The sequence below is a fragment of the Bombus impatiens genome, unplaced genomic scaffold (genome assembly GCF_000188095.3).
Source record: "Bombus impatiens unplaced genomic scaffold, BIMP_2.2 scf_0010, whole genome shotgun sequence".
NCBI lineage: Eukaryota > Metazoa > Arthropoda > Insecta > Hymenoptera > Apidae > Bombus > Bombus impatiens.
This window is the reverse complement of record NT_176429.1, coordinates 976235-990262: the sequence shown is the minus strand read 5'-3', so window position 1 is coordinate 990262 and position 14028 is coordinate 976235. Positions and strand designations below refer to the sequence as shown.

At 39.1% G+C, this 14028-nt stretch overlaps 1 protein-coding gene and 1 long non-coding RNA gene across 2 annotated transcripts in view; one reads left to right on the top strand and one right to left on the bottom strand.

Annotated features, from left to right (window-relative positions):
- LOC105680549 (connectin) overlaps positions 1 to 14028 on the bottom strand; it is a 359117-nt gene that overhangs the window by 65423 nt on the left and 279666 nt on the right. The window lies entirely within an intron of this gene.
- The window catches only part of LOC117152225, a 31662-nt gene that overhangs the window by 8032 nt on the left and 9602 nt on the right, over positions 1 to 14028 (top strand). Inside the window, exons 2-3 of the long non-coding RNA XR_004462545.1 lie at positions 3328 to 3347; positions 6388 to 6393. This is a non-coding gene — a long non-coding RNA (uncharacterized LOC117152225). The remainder of the gene's footprint in view (positions 1 to 3327; positions 3348 to 6387; positions 6394 to 14028) is intronic.

The following is a 14028-nucleotide window of genomic DNA, read 5'->3' as shown; positions in this document are numbered from 1 at the left end:
CAAAAGCCTGCTCCACGGTGGCAAGAAACCTAAGAAGCTACAAAAACCCATTCACTTGCAGCAGCGAAAGGGTAACGAGAAACAGACCGAGCAATCTTCGCAAAATCGAAGAAGCTGCTCTACGAGGAACGTACCCCACAGCTTCCAGTAACATCGTCTAGGAGCTGCTGGCCATACAACGCGTTCAATCCCATCGGAATATCTTAAACATAAAGAAGCTCTTTCCTGCTCGTTTAACGGACGTAACTGCTACTCTCTCTGTTTCGTCAGCGACGAAGAGAAGCGGCTGGTATTTGTTTCGCGAGATATCGGGCGCGGTGATCGCGAAAAATGGAACCGGAAATAATTAAGCCAATGGTAACGAAGGCACTTTGCATAATTGCTGGCCAGGGAAAGTACAGTTTCTGCAGCGACGCTGATGGAGGAGATGGAAAATGCGAGTCGAAATTCGTTGCACCGCGTCGTGGTGAAATCTGTTGGTGAAAATACGTGCAAAAGCGTTCGACCGAGGGCTGAGTTATGAGTAGCGTGTGCCGGTGAAAAGAAAGTAGGAAGGGTAGAAGTGTGGTTTGGTCTCGGTGTTTGGAAATAGGGGGCGATGTTGAATCGGTTGGAAGATTCTTTCGTCGGAGTTTTGAAGATTCTACGGGGCTATTGTGTCGAAACGTGGCCGTGTGCTAGACCGCAAGGCTCTTTTAGCTGTTTCTCGCGAAAGATTTGTTAAGCTGTTACGAAGTTACTTCTAAAATAAAAATCGTTGAGATAGCGTGAAGTTATCTTTCAAGTAAATAACGGTGTTTTGTAAATAAATATAAATTTTTGTCAAGTTATTTATTAAGAAAAAAAAATGTATATGTAGTATCGTGGACGAAAGGCCTAAGAGATCCTGGCAAACCATAAACAGTGTCGCGGTGGTAGGGCTAAGAGGAAAGAGAAAGGGATGCTAAGAGAGAAAAACGAATTAATGGTCAGTGTTAGTTGAGAAGTCAGAGAGTGCGAACTGCGTTGTCGAGATAGTGTTGCTAGTGTCACGTCGAAGACACAAGAAATAGCGAAACCGATAGATCGCCGGTGATCTCCTCGCGTGGCAGTTCGAACGTTTCACGAATAAGGCGAAGAAATTGAACTTCGTATAAGATGATGGAAATTTTATTGTATAAATGCAACAGAGTGACGGTTCAAAGCGTTACAACAGAATTAATGTGTTGAGCGCTAATTTAGGAGGGTTTTTATATGGAGGTTTTAGTCCCTTTGGAGTGATTATCGTCGGATGTATATCAGAGGCGGCTATTCAGTTGCTGTTTCGTTATCATTTCGATAGCTCTGTGATATAGAATGTGATATAATGGTACGGTGTAATACCGCGTGGCCTGAAATTCCTAAGTTGACAATCTATACGATGATATAGACTGGACGAACAGAGTGATATAGTATCATAAAGGCGTGTATATGCTTTAGGCTGAATCTACATATCGATCCGTGGAGAATTGTACGATTGGAGATCGTGCACATTGTACTCTCTGAAGCATGGATTATTGTAGATGAGATTCGTATTGTTTTCTCTTCTACTGTCCTATAATCGATATACAGAGAATACTTATATCGTTTCGATCTCTAAATGTTAAAAATAAATTATTCTAACGACCCACGGTACCGCAATGCTATTCTGTCGTTACAGAATAAGCGCGTTAATATCGTTACCCAAATTCTCTACAAATATTTCACGTTTCCCTCTCAAACTCTGATCCCCAATTTCAAAGCCACACCGTGCTTCAAATTCCGAAACAAGACAGAACAATCTCGCTCGGTCGATGACAACTATTTTTCCCCACGTGAATCCTCTGGCGTGTTCGATCGATAACATCTTTCTTTTTTTTTTTTTTTAATCCTTTGTTCGCCATCTTTGCCATCTGGCGAAAAGAAACTAAGAAAACGACGAAACCAATGATTCGGTGAATAATCCGTATATTTCCTCGGAATGCACGCAGGCAATCGAAAAATGCGGCTTGCAGGATGGAAAAAGGAATAAACAGAGCAGAGACACGGAGAGAGAGAGAGAGAGAGAGAGAGAGAGAGAGAGGGCGAAGGAGAGAGAGTTTTCGCGCACGTGCATTAGCGGCAAATTGAAACCGACGATGTCAAAGGGAAAATAGAAGGAGAAGAAAAGGAAAAAGAAACGTTCGACGCGATATTAATAAAGTCGTCGCGTCGTCATTTCTTTTCTCCTCGTTTCACGCGTTACTTTTTCATCGGGGGTTTGCTCGTTTTTCGATCGAGGATTGCAAGCTCTCAGCCAGCGAGCGCCAGCAGACACGCGATTCCACTACGTCTCCCGGAAGTCTTCCGGCGGAACTCATCGTCGTCGCGTCTCGCCAACGCCACTCTTCTCCGTGTTTTACGTACTTGCGATTCAGCACGACTCGCCCCTTTCGCGTAATGAGCCTCGTTAAGAGAACGAGCATCGCGAAAGAACGGTTTAATCCTCGATATACCCGAACCACGTTAGAAATCCTGTCGATTTTTTCTCATTTTTCTGAATCGGCGCCGATTCTGTTGGAATTTCGACGAGTCGGAAGAAATTCGAAGTTGTGTAACACTGAAAACTTCGCTTAGAGTCATCTTGTTCGAGCTTATCATTTCTACGAGTCTGGTTCTCGCGAGTATCCTACAAAAGATGTTCGTTGTTCCATTCGTTTTTGAGTCTCCTCTTTGATCAACAGTAGATTTTCCCGCAGGGCTACGAATAATTTAGATTTGGAAATTATCCAGTAATTTTGTTTCGCACCGAAGCGTGTAATAAATTTCCATAAAAAACATTATACGAGTGATATATGTATAACACTCTACGGCAAATTTTCGTTCCTTAATTTACATATTTCACGAATATTCGGACATTTTATTCTACGCGGTGATGCGGATTCGGCCAGGCGTGATAATGTATCTTTATTTGTTGGCTAAGCGTGAAATATTTCCATCTTAAATCTTTACGTCGCGTTAGATTCATTTCCCGGGAATGTTTTAAGTTCGCCGAATTCATGGCCACTCTCTGCTTCTGGAAACTTTATCGTCCGGAAATATAGTCTCCGGGTGAAAAGACAATCTCTGCCTCTCCACGTTTCGCTACTTTATCACGGTTAATAAAATTAAAATTCTACGTTATTTTTAATTTTCATGCTTCGACGATCCAGAATAAGTCGATGAATATTTACTAAATCTCGTACTTGCTTAAAATAAAGGAGTTTCCTCTGGAGATAATAATTTTCTATAAAGTAGAACAGTGTATAAATATATAAATCCATAAAAATGTGTAAATCTGTACTCCGTAAGTACCTCTATAAGATGATTCTGTACATTTATTGAATGTCGTAAGAATATTTTATTTTCGTGCTTAAATAATCCAAAATGAATTGACGAAGATCGATTAAACTCCGTGTTTCGTTAAGATAGAGCAGCTTTGATAGACATAGATTCTGAACGATAACTTGATAGAGTGAAAAGTCAGAGGCACAAGAAACGTAACTTTATGCTGTGTAAATAAAGAAAAATGGCACGAAAAATATTTGACGTCTCTTCTCGTCTCTAATATCGAGCTGCGTGATTATTTTGCATTTTTTTAGGCAAAATAACGTAGCAACTCTGAGGTAAATTCGCTGTAACTTTTTTACGTGTTGCATTTTGAAACCGCGGCTGGTGCAAGTTGAAGCGTAATAGGACGGGATAAGATTATACGGGTTCATAAAAGAATTTTAATTCGCGCTAACGGTCAGATTCACGTACGAAGAAACAGAACGAAGCTGTGATATCGACTACGGAGGAACGAAGAAGCACGATTCGGTTACAGTGTCTGTTAAAATTCAGATAAAGAATGGTCTGAGTTTCAGAATCTATTACTGGAAAGAATGATACAGATTTAGAAATTAGGCAGGAGATAAAGAATTATTCAGGTCACAGGATACGTCGAAGAAAAGAGAGGAAAATAATGCTTTCGATGGCAGATGATATCAGTAAAGAGACAAAAACAACTTAAACGAGCAAATACATTAGACAGAAATAAATAAATAATAAACAAGAAAAGGAAGAATCTAGACGATTTATAGTAGAAGAAAGAATTTGTGGTTGGATTTTATCTTTTCAGCTGTGTTAAATTATTAAAAATATGAATTTGCACAAACACCAAATAAAAAATAACAACTTAAGAACAGAAATTCTATTTTCCTTGAAATTAGCAACATTCTTTCTCTATCCATTCTCTGTCGGTTCTTTTTCTTGCCAAACAAAAATACTCAACTCTTTCGCCAGATCATCCAACTAACTCCGCTTCACTCGATGTCGATAGAAGTCAATAGAAGACAGACGAGAGTCCCTTCGAAATCAGTATGATGTAATAGAAAATGGACCGGTGATCGATTCGTTTGACCTAAAAGTGTCACTTGGAAATTACTTGTCAGTCTCTTGTCTCTTTTACGTTCTACGTTTTCCCATCAGAGAGAAACAGAGAGCAGACGTCCTCTTTCCTCGCCAGACGCTTGTAATTTTCTCCTCAAGTTCCACACTCCAACCACCGGTTTTTGCTCTCGTGCTTTGCATAATTCACGGTTACCCTGTTCGCGTATAAAAGTGGCGGCCATTGACAGCTGTGAAACGAAGAGGATGAAATATCGTTTTGGCCTCTTCCTGTTCAGGCAAAGCTTCGTTCCTTCCGGGATCACCGCCCTTCGAAGACAACTTGATCCAACGCGATTTCATTCCCTAGCTGCTCTCGTCACGCTGTTGCTCCATTTCTCGGTTATGCAAACGATGCCCACGAGAACTTGGATTGATGCCCTTCTCGCTGCCGTGATTTTGTTCTTTTTCTTTTTTCCTTTTTCTTTTTTTTTTTCTTGTGACGATGGACACGTACGTTGTTTTCATATAAATGGGATTAGATTAAAATTTAGAGAATTGCGTTATATAATTATTGAATTTAGTCATAAAAAAATACCATCTATCGAAGAGTAAGCGATTTTTTTCTATAATTTGTTTCTTCGAGTTTCGTTTCTCCTGGTTACAGGATATTCAAATATTCAGGACATGTATAATTTCTATTTATTTTGATCCATCCTGAAAATGCTTTCCCCGTTATATCATATTTCAATCATATCCTTTTCGCCATTCTTTTTCCGTTTCGACCGTGTACTTCGTTTTTATATATCCAACAAATATTAATTACAGTCTCCGTTCCATCCAGCGCAGCGCCGGGCTATCTAATCCGCGAGGATTCGCCAGATAAACTGTATCATTTTCCACTAGCTCGGCGAGAAATTAAAATCCCCAGAATCATATTTCCATCCTTAAAGCCTGCCTCTGTACATATAATAAGCCGCGGCCGGTTTTATTTATCTTTAAGTCAGCATCCAGTGGCGAATCGCGTTCGTAGAAACGATAACTATCGGAAAATGAGAAAAGATGATAAAGCTATATTACGTCCTGATAAAAAAAATTCGCTATTATCCTTTCCTTACTTATATTCGTTTTTATCCTGTGATCCGGTTTAATACCGAATCAATTACTCCAAGTTAATAACGAAAAATAAACTTCTCTATCTTTATGTTCGTTTCAAGCATCCAAGATCTGTTACCATATTACAATACCAAGAAGCGTTCTCGAAATACAGTTCTTTCGCTTTCACTATTTTTTACTGTTAGCTGTACAAACAATACGAGCCCCAATAGCGATTATTCGATGTACACATTCAAAGCGCTATACCTTCAAAGCGTAAGGTCGACAGGCCTAATGTACCATCGATATCTTTACGGTTCTTTCGCCGAATATTCGGTAGAACGCACACGCGGCAAACGTCGCGGATTTATAATAAACGCGCGCGTAGTGGGGATGTCGAGGGGCAACAAAGAAAAAAATCTGTTTGGTTTTGAAGCAAAAGATTCATTCTGCCCCGAGCTGCGATGTGCAAAAGGCCAAGCGAAGCCAACGCAATTAGAGAAACGAGTCGTCTACTCTTGAGAGTTCAGCTTTAATCGTTACTTGTTATTAATCGTTGTTAAACGTTAACCGTCGTTAATCGTTAATCGTTGTTAATCGTTAATCGTGGTTAATCGTTATCTGTTGTAAATTATTAAGAGTTTAATAAACGTTATTGTTGAAAATCAAGGGTATTTTCTTGTGGGCACCTTCACTGACGATCGCCTCAGGTTCAATAACGAATCCACGGTCAGCTGGATAACTCTTTGTTAAAACGTAGAGTATATTTTGAAACACAAAAACGTTCGCTAGGACGCTCGGTATATTAATCCCTTCCCGTGCTTGTGTGTTGTGGACAGTGAAGATCTTCCATTGAATATTTCCCGTGAGATGTTGCAACAAAACAAAATCCTCAAAGTCATCAGGAAGAATTTTGTCAAAAAATGTCTAGAACTTTTCGGAGAATTGTCTAAAAAACAACCGATCATAGCTCAATCAACGCACGAAGCGGAATTCGTGGCGATGCAGGAAGCAGCAAGGGAAACAGTGTGGATTTCCTTACTGTCAAGGGAGTTGGGTCAATTGTCATATTGCCCTCGCCCTTGCAAAATTTTTTGTGATAATATCGGGGCTATTTCATGGTCAAAGGATGAAGTAGTTGCCGAAAGTTCTAAGCACGTCCATAGTTCGACGAAACTCGGACCCAAGTGGTAGACATCGACTAACATTCTGTCACGATTGTAACGGAGAAAAAAACAGTCCGCGAGCTTAAAACAATCCTCGAGCTCGGCTTGTTATGTTTACGTTTGACCCAAGTATCTAGTCAGACTCGCGATATTCATGTTTGGACCAAAATCTTCATCGCGAGTCTGACTCGCTAAAGTATGGAAAGGGGTTAACTGCTCGTCAAGAAGATGTGTAACTCTCCAAGGAGATCGCACGAAATAAATTGGTCGGGGGATACCAACAAAATTCCAATCGCCGTTGCTAGGCAGTCCCGCGTATCATTGTTTCTGGCCGGAGTTTGATTATTAATACGAGAGTGAGATTTAAGTTTATTGAGTCCAGAAAATACAGTTTTAGGTACATTATTCACAATAAACATGAAGTTTTCACAATAAACATGAATTTTTTGATTATTAATACAGCGTGAGTCCCATGATATTGACGCTTCTGAGGCAAAACCACGCGTGTTTTTTAGAGAGAACTATACAACCACTCCGTACCTCTGTTAGGTAAAAACGTCCATCCCGTGACCTTGGTTACGTTTAGCGACCAGTTGTGTCACTTTGACCCCAAGCCCACTGTCACAAACCTCGGGCAAACATAATCCGATTGAATCATAAACAACTACTTCTAAGTTTTATTATTTAAGTACAGCTATAATAAATAGTCTAGACTAAAGTATCGGGGATCTTCCCAAAAATTCCAAAAGAAAGGTTCTTTCATCTCCGACATATATACACATACACACACCATATAAACAAGTCTCACTGTAATCTCAAAAACCATGCGATGGAACATTAGAGAAGAATTACATCCACGAAATATTGGAGAAACAAATACACGGATCATCGTATACGCGTTGCAGACAAGATATTCGAGAAAATTTCATGCAGAGCCCTTCAAAAGATAGAAGGAAGCGTACCCTGGAGACTCCATTTTGTTTCATCCCCATATCTCGATCGGTTCTCGAGATACGGTCGTTTGAATATAGCGTGGAAGGCGCGAGGTAAAGTGAATGGCGGCCAAAATTCCCGGAAACGCCGTGACCCACTTTTTTTCCTGGAAATGCGTACGTTGCGGACGACGCGACGATAGTAAAAAAGCGCTGACTCAGCGGCTGTCACTGACCACCGCACTCGAGGTAGGCCAGTGAACGAACGTGCGAGAGAGAAAGAGGGACAAAGAGAGGGAGAAAGGTGCGACAAGGACAGCGACAGCGAAAATTAACGTTCCCTTCGAACGACGATATCTCGAGAACGGTACATCGTATCGACACGAGGTAAAAACGGTTTTGAAGAGGAGGATTTTTTGTCTCTAACGAGTTAAGAAGACGTACGATTTTGCTGCGGGAAAGTGTTTTATTTTTCCACTAAAGTTGCGGCTACTTTAATTAGGTTTTGGAATCAGATGCTGTCGATCGTGAAATATATCGATGAATTTGATTAGATTAGGTGATGGAACGAGATTATGGGTGTTATTTATAATTGAGTGCATCGAAAATCGGATGGAAAATATTATTTTCTAACTGATTGAGATTTGGCGAAGTAGGATTCGTATTGTAAAATTTCGTGTGTCTTCGACTGATTGTTAGAAAGAATTCTCCGGTTGTTTTAGGTAGTGCGATCGTGTTATAGCAGATAGTGGAATTCAAGTTTCAAGGGTGGAAATTACGCAAACGTCATAACGTACGCTTTTCGTTGCAACAGTTCTTAGAAGTTGCACAGGGTGTACAGGCATTGTTTAAGAATCTTTGCAGGGTAGAATTTCAAGTTGAAAACGGCATGAATTTCGGAATTACAGAAACGAGAAACGAGGAGAGTGAGAAGATCCGAGCACCGTCTAGTTAATAGAATCGAAAAAACAATTGACTCGTAGTCCCTCCGAAAATTTCGTGGAATATTTCAGTCCTGCGGAAAATGTAATTTTTCAAGCCGCCGCGCATTGTCGAAAAATCGATCGTCGAGTAACGCGTTCTGCAAATTCATCCTTTGTTTTCGCGTGTGAGCGCGTGGCGTTCGCGAAAAGGTTGGAAAAAACGAACGGGAACACGGCGATTAATTAATTAACGAACGTAGCCGTTGATTTCCGCTAAGCGTAGGGGATACAGGATCAATGCAATTAGACAGATTGCCGGCAGACTTGCGAGCTCATCAAATTTTAAGATCACCATCGCAATTTCATTAAGCCAGGTTTGCGAATATCTGACAGGATTTAATATTTTTAGCTCGAATGTAATAATAATGACTGCCGGAGATCGTTTCTCATTAATAGCGAAACTAACATCCTCTCTAGTTTTAGATGAGAAATTTATCTCATTTTTTAATATGGTTATCGCGATTAATTTTTTTTTCGCCGATATAATTTGACAATTTTCATCATTTTAAAAAATTCTTTCTATTTTATATTATTCCGCTTGTTTTAGTTATCGCTCTATGGTATTTTACTTTGTTTTATGACTTCGTTTAGCGTTCATTACGCTTCTTTCTTTACGTTCTCTTTCTATATTCGTTTAATTGTTGCTTTAAATTATTTAATTAATCGGTTGATTTTTGAAATTTTCTTTGCGTCGATCAATGTTTAGAAAATTTTCAATTTTTCCAAAATAATTGTATTGACTCCTTTTTAATGATTTTAATAATTCTAATAATACAAATACATGAAAGTCCGGTACACATAGTATCTTTTCTCTTCGATCGACTCAATTTTGATAATTTCTGTTTGCGATTTCAATCTTGCTGCGCTGAAAGCAGGGAATAAAATATTTTCGGAGCCTGAGTAAATAGTTATTGCATATTCCGTTGTTAATCAGTGAAGTATTATTGGAGGAGTTTGATAAACCATATTTTCTGACTATACTTGCTGCAAGTTTAATTCTTATTGTTCCAATCGCTCAAGAATAATATTTTACAGCGATCTATCGGTAATTAGTACGCGATAAATAACTAGATGCGTTATGAAAATAAAGGGAAAGAGCATTTAATAAACGCATAAATAGAAGGATATAAAATAGCATTCTTATACAATAATTTTCTTTTCATATTTAATGATTTCTCGAACTAAAATCATTTGCGAATATTTGTAAGTAGATACAAAGTGATCGATAATCTAATTTTCCACAGAAATCTTGTACATTTACAATCTCGTGCTAAGGGTGTACCAAAGATTGTTGTACAATTGTGGGCGATTGCAAAATCGCCTATGCGAAAGCAAGTCGAAAATGTAGAATAACAATTATTGATACAAGACTTTGCTTTCGGGAAAATCAATTAATTTACTTCCCAAGTACTCGCGCACCTGTACGATCGAATTTCGTGATCCATTTTCTTGAAAACAAGGCCAGGCAAAATTTTTACAAATCCGAACGCACGCATACGAATACCGTTCACTTCCACACACATTCGTATGTCCTGTTTTAGTATTTTTCTGTAAAACAACGTCGAATAACAAAACTAATTACCTTAGCCAACGTTCACACCCCGTTGAATGTACTCGTTTGGGAACTTCGTGCGGTGTAGGCTTTCCTTTTCATTCTTCCAATCTTTTTTACTTTTCTTGATGATCTATCGATGATCGTATACATCGAGGAAACAATATATCTCTAGTATGATATATCGTTTTCTTATGCAAGTACAAATAAATTAGCATGTGTTTTAAAATTGAAAGAAGTCACGTTTCTCGACACGCAGGGATTTTATGATGACGGACTAATATCAAAAATTGTTATTCTACATTTTCCACTTCCACTGTACGGGAAATCGCAGCCATTCGGCCTGTACCACCGAACAGAGTGCCTAAGCGCGGGGAAATTCGTTCGATAGATTGTCGTTACCTCTCAAGTGCACGCGTATTTGATGGAACTTTATCGTCGATTTTGTGGAAAAAATCCTTGTATCAAAAATTGTCATACCACATTTCCCATTTACTTTTACATAGGAATCACCCTTTTTTAGCGTGTACCACGATTTTCGGTGCATCCTGTATAAAAACTAGATTTTCTCGTTGTATTGTACATTTTTCATGTACCTTTCGTTTTAATTTCTTTGGTACAAGTTACATTTTATTCGTCTGTAGTTCTAGTATTAGCATACACTTGAAACTTCAAACAAGTTCAAACTTATTCTGCCTCTTCATACCAGAAGACTAACGGAGAGCATAAGTAGGAAAGAATTACCATCTTTTCGAAATAGCTGAAATAAAAATAAATTCCGAATACAATGCTATAGTATCTCTTCAATTAGAATTTCTCCAATTGGAATTTGATTTCATTTATTTCATGATTATTAATTCAAGCAAAAATTTGCAAGCTGTTTGACGCTTACGAGACTTCAAAATAGAACAAATGTGTTTTTGAATGTTATATTAAAAATATTATAGAAAAAAAAATTCGTTTAGTTAAATATACGAGCAAGCGTTTCCTCACTGAGAAACGTAACAAAGGAGACAAAAATAATTTACATTCGCAAAGCATAAAATTAGACCTGCATCGAACATTAAATGTTCGCGACAAGCAGTAAAATTTTATTATTAAACACGACGAAGGTAATAAAAAATAATCGTGCCAGAGAGTCGTAATACACGTTTACCCTGTCTTTCCCCTTTCCACGTTCGAAACAATTTGAAAGCCATAGAACCTCGATCGTGGGTTCGACCAGAAACATTGTAACAAATATTTTAATTCCCCAACCCGATTGAAAACGTTTTCCACAGTCGATACAAAAATGTCCTCGTAAATTCGGAGCCGGCTCTCTCTCGGTGAAATTTCCGTTTAATGGAATTAAAAAGCCGCTCGATGCCGCTCGATCCCACAGTCGAAATCCAGACGATGTCGCGTTAAATAATGGCCAATTTTGCCCTTGTCGCATTTATTAATGTTTTTACGGATTCGAAATTCGGCCCCGATGTCTGCTGGAAAATCATACGGAAAACCGTTCAATTTTTCGCTTCGCAGAGGAGGAATTAATTGCTTTGAAAAATTATTCCGTACGTTATCCGAAAATCGTTGAAATATTCCAATCGAATGGTTATAAGATCTCTAAAAAAAAAAAAAAAAAAAAAAATCCCAAATTAACTTGCAATCGTTAAAAAATTCTAAATTATCCTAAAAATTCTAAAAACGTCCAAATCAACTCGAGCTTTGTAAAAAATTTCAAATCGTTAAAGTTCCTAAGAAACCAGCCTCTTTTACGCGACTCTGTACACTGCATCCCCGTTGTACCCTTAAACCCTCTATTCTACCCTTCGAAACTCGATCGAAAGATCAACGTAAAGTCGTGCAACCCCTTACCAGAGCTTACCGGGTTGGTCCAGTAGCGCGATCGGCGCTCTGACAAAACGTCCCCCGCCGGGCGAACAGCTAGTCCGAACTTTCTTCTGGCGGCGTGTACAGGGCGAGAATGATCGACGACAAAAGTACAAAGGCCATGGGGCGTAATTTATGTGTTTGTCCCGTGTAGTCGACCGACGCTATTCGTTCTCGTGTATCGCGCGCGTCATTGGCGATGATAAAGCCCCTTTCTCTGGCTTCGCTCGAGGTGAGCTTCGAGGACTGCCACGGGTGGGATAGGATTTTGTTAAATAGCTACAACTACTATTTTTCATCATCCTGTCTTCGACGACATTGTTCCTGATGTTTCTCGTTGTTCGAGGCGGAAAGATATTTTCCAACGCCTGTACGTTGCGTGGGGTGGGTGTTAGTTTCAACCGGTTTCTCTGCTTTCTTTACGAAGCCGTTGATTAATGTTGTTACGAGTTTTCGAGGAGTCTGATCAACCTTTGCTTTTCTTCGAGTTACTGAATTTATTCGTTTAACTTTGAAACAACACAGCGAGCTATTGTATTATCTACTCATTTTTCTTCTAGATATCTCTAAGGGATGATCGATGTTGCCTTTCGATAATTTATATTACCATCACGACTCTGTATCTTGGCCCTTACTTACCCACTACAATACAGTCATCCGTACTTTTTGCTAATTTTCTAACGTACACACAGCAAGAGTATTAAGTCACCGGGTGGAATTTCTTGGAAACAATTTTTATCTCAGTTATTCTAGGTAGAATTCAGTTTCGTTAATTTTTATGGTTGAGATAGGTAGAGAGTTTGCCTGGTTCAAGAGATCCATTAGATATATTTGGTACTGGAGGATTAAAAAATCGTGCAAGTTCTATGACGGAAGAAACTTTTGATGGAACGTCAAGGAGGAATTGGATAAAATGGTTAAAAATCGTTGTACTCGCGAATTTTGAAGTCGGTCGGAGGACAATATCGAAATTGTAGCGTATTTATAATATCAGAATCGCGAGGAAACTGCAATTTTATCGCAAGGATGCGAATATATCTCGACAGTTTTGCGTTGGAAATAAGAATTGTAGGTCCCATAGCGACCGACCCGTTTCCCTTTTTCTCCAAGTTGTAACTCGCTAGGGTGATTCACGGCGATTACGCACGACACGGACTGCGCCCTCGTTGTAATCCATTAAAAGCACTTTAATAAATTGACAAATATATGAAATATCATACCGACGGTCCATTGTCAGTGCCCCCTTTGCATACACAACGTAGATACGGTTACAGAGCGGGAATCTCGAATTTCTTACAGATCGCATCTGCTTGAGCCGACCAGAGGGAAAGAAACTTGCTGCACTATCCTTGTTGATACAGTCGACGGAACGTGTTATTCTCTCAACGTTGGGGGAGTTTTTGATTAAATAATAGAAAACTCTGAGTCAAGCTGTTTGCGTTTCAAGAGTCGCAGACTATCAAATTACGTTGTCTATCATCAAGATTGAATTGGATAATTTATTATTGACGCGACAGACAGTTTACGGGTGTATAATCAAATATCTGACGTATCTTTGGAATATTTAGCAGGTTAATATTTTAACAGCCGATACCTATCGGTATATTGTCGAGTCTGAATTATTATAATTATCAAAAAGCCGTGTATCCTTGGACGAAAGTTTATTCAGGATATTGTCAATTTTTCTCGAGTCGTGTTCGTTCTTCGACATCTTCTCGTAAATTTAACGGATTTATGCGTTTGCACCCTCAGATTTTGACATTTTGTCATTAGGTGGTAATGATTATACGTCGTTAGATGGTAATGACAAAATCCGCAATCACTTAGGTGCCAACCCATTACATTGCGTACGTTGAAACAACTAATTGTCGCTAAAAGCTACGCTCTGCCAATGATAAAATCCAGAATTATCGATTGCGACTATTCGAGTCTTAATGTTGAAAACTCTGTAACGCGATATCAAGTAAGCGCCAAATACGAACAATTCCGCCGAACCCATACGAAAATACACGTCGTTCAAATCGAAACCTGGCCGGTTTGAAAAC